The following is a 2,662-nucleotide window of genomic DNA, read 5'->3' on the forward strand; positions in this document are numbered from 1 at the left end:
TTTTTTGACGTAAACCGACTTTTTTCACTTTTTTTGACATATTATACTCTTTCAACTTTTTCGACATTTTACTCTTTAATTTTTTTTTACTTCCTTTGACATACAATGCTATAATTTTTTTTTTTGACATACTATACTGTTTTTTTCGACATTCCATACCATGACTTTTTTCCACTTTTTTTTCGACATTCATACAATGACTTTTTCCACTTTTTTTCACATTCATACAATGACTTTTTCCACTTTTTTTTTCGACATATTATACTATGAGTTTTTCCACTTTTTTCGACATATTATACTATGAGTTTTTCCACTTTTTTGACATACAATACTAACTTTTTCCACTTATTTCAACATATGCTGTAACTTTTTCAACTTTTTTTGACAGTCAATACTATGACTTTTTCCACTTTTTTCGACATACTCTACTCACTTTTACAGTTTTTCAACTTTTCAATATACTAAACTGAGTTTTTCACTTTTTAAACTTTTTTTTGACATACTATACTATGACTTTTTTCAACTTTTCCAACTTTTTTTTTCAACATACTATATTACTTTATCAACTTTTTTCAACATATACACTATGACTTTTTCAACTTTTCCTACTTTATTCGACAAACTATACTATGACTTTTTCCACTTTTTTCGACATATACTGTGAGTTTTTCCCTTTTTTGACATACAATACTAACTTTTTCCACTATTTCGACATATTATGCTATGAGTTTTTCCGCTTTTTTTCGATATATTATACTGTCGTTTTTTGACATACTATACTATTGGTTCAATGTCTAGTGTATTGCCTTATGTCGTGTCTTGCTGTTGTGTCTTGCTGTCGTGTCTTGCTTCCTTGCCTTTATGTCTTTTGGATTGTTTTCATGTGTGCCTGCCTACTTCTGGACACTTTTGGTTCTAAGTTTTTGATCAATAAATTCCTAAACTCTGCATTTTGGTCCAAGCCTTGCACTTTTTATTAAAGTTTTAAACCAAGTTTGAGAGGCTCCCACCTGCTTCTCTACTGCTCTGCTGCGCTGCAGTAGCGCCAAACGGCCACGGAGGCGTTATTTTGCTCAATAAATCATCCCAAACTCATATAACTTATAAACGATCACAGCTAATCGATCAAAATGAGGAACGCTTCACGAATTTGCGTGTCATCCTTGCGCAGGGGCCATGCTAATCTTCTCTGTATCGTTCCAATTTTAGTATATGTGATAGCGAACTATCACACTAGTACCAAGGTCCGGAGGGGTATTTATAGGCCTCTGGAGCTGAAGGAACTCTCCCACGGTTGGAGGAAAGATAGGCAGTAAAGGGGAGCAAACCCTGGCTGTATCTGGACATATAGCAACAGTAAGCAGAGGTCTGGATGCTATGCTGTGACATCTGGATGTTTAGTAACCCAAAAGGAGCAGATGTGACCCAATCTGAAATACTTTATGTTCTGTCTGCCTGCTGAGGAACTCACAGGGGCTGATGGGAAAACTATGCAAAGAAGCTTACGTCAGAGAGCCAGGATTGGTGTGCTGAAGGTGAAAGAACAAAAGACGTGCTCACACACCCCCCCCGGCTCAGTGGAGGCACTTTGACCCCCCCCCAAAAATCCCCGGCTGGGAGGACGGGGTTGGGGGAAGACTTTAGGCAGCGTAACACACAAAGGGGGAGAGACAAGGAGACACACAGGCTGCAACACATGTTCACGGCACGAAACCAGCCTGTAAACAGAAATTGTGTCTGTGAGTCTCTGTGTGTGTGGTGGGGGGGGGGAGGAATGTAGGCCGTGTAACTAACAAAAAGGGAGAGACAAGGAGGCTGCAACACGCGCTCACGGCAGAAGCAACAGCTTCCCTTCGGTAGCCGAAAACATTTTGGATTACTAAAGCTTGTTTCTGCTGTTGAATCAAGCATGAGAGACAATTCAGTGTGTGTGTGTGTGTGTGTGTGTGTGTGTGTGTGTGAGGGAAACCAAGCAAGAGCAGACAGAGAGGAAACAACATGGAGTACACATCTGAAGCTTTTTGCTTCAGCTCCTTGAAAAGTGCTATACAAATTCAATTCATTACTATTATTATTGTTACCCGACCGAGCAAAAGGAGAGTCAATTCACAGTGTGTGTGCGTGTGTTTAGGAGGGAAAAACGTGCCCGAGCTGATTTTTTTTATTCAAGTGGATGAACTGTTCTTTAAAAACCGTAGTTTCAAAACCATTGAAATATGATCAATTTATTACAATTGTACACATTATGTGGTTCCTTCCTGCTTGCTACTTCCTACTTCCTGTTTACATTTAAATATACATATATATTATTTCTAGGTCAGTTAATGTGCTGCATTGACCATTTTAACAGTAGAAAAGCTCAGATTTCATTTTAACGGTAGAAAAGCTCAGATTTCCTTAAATTAACATTTAAAAACACTACTAAAAAACGTAATAAAAAATAAATCCAATGCAGTTGCATAAACTCTCCACCAGATGTCAGTCTAAGACCGTGTGTGGAGAGAGGAGGGCACTGCTGTCACTGTGGTCTGACTGCAAGACATGTGGCGCTTTTCCATCACATGGTACCTACTCGCCTCGACTCGCCTTTATTGGTTTTCCATTACGAAAAAAAGTACCTGGTACCTGCTAACAGGTGCTTTTTTTAGTACCTCCTCAGTCG

General features: G+C 38.8%; 1 non-coding gene across 1 annotated transcript; it reads right to left on the minus strand.

Moving 5' to 3' along the window:
- Positions 1 to 1,126: 1,126 nt before the first annotated feature.
- On the minus strand, positions 1,127 to 1,232 carry LOC114553413 (U6 spliceosomal RNA). Its single transcript, XR_003692325.1, has one exon. It is a non-coding gene; the product is annotated as a U6 spliceosomal RNA (small nuclear RNA).
- Between the last annotated feature and the right edge of the window lie 1,430 nt (positions 1,233 to 2,662).

Source organism: Perca flavescens, chromosome 3 (assembly GCF_004354835.1).
Source record: "Perca flavescens isolate YP-PL-M2 chromosome 3, PFLA_1.0, whole genome shotgun sequence".
In the NCBI taxonomy this organism is placed as follows: Eukaryota; Metazoa; Chordata; class Actinopteri; order Perciformes; family Percidae; genus Perca; species Perca flavescens.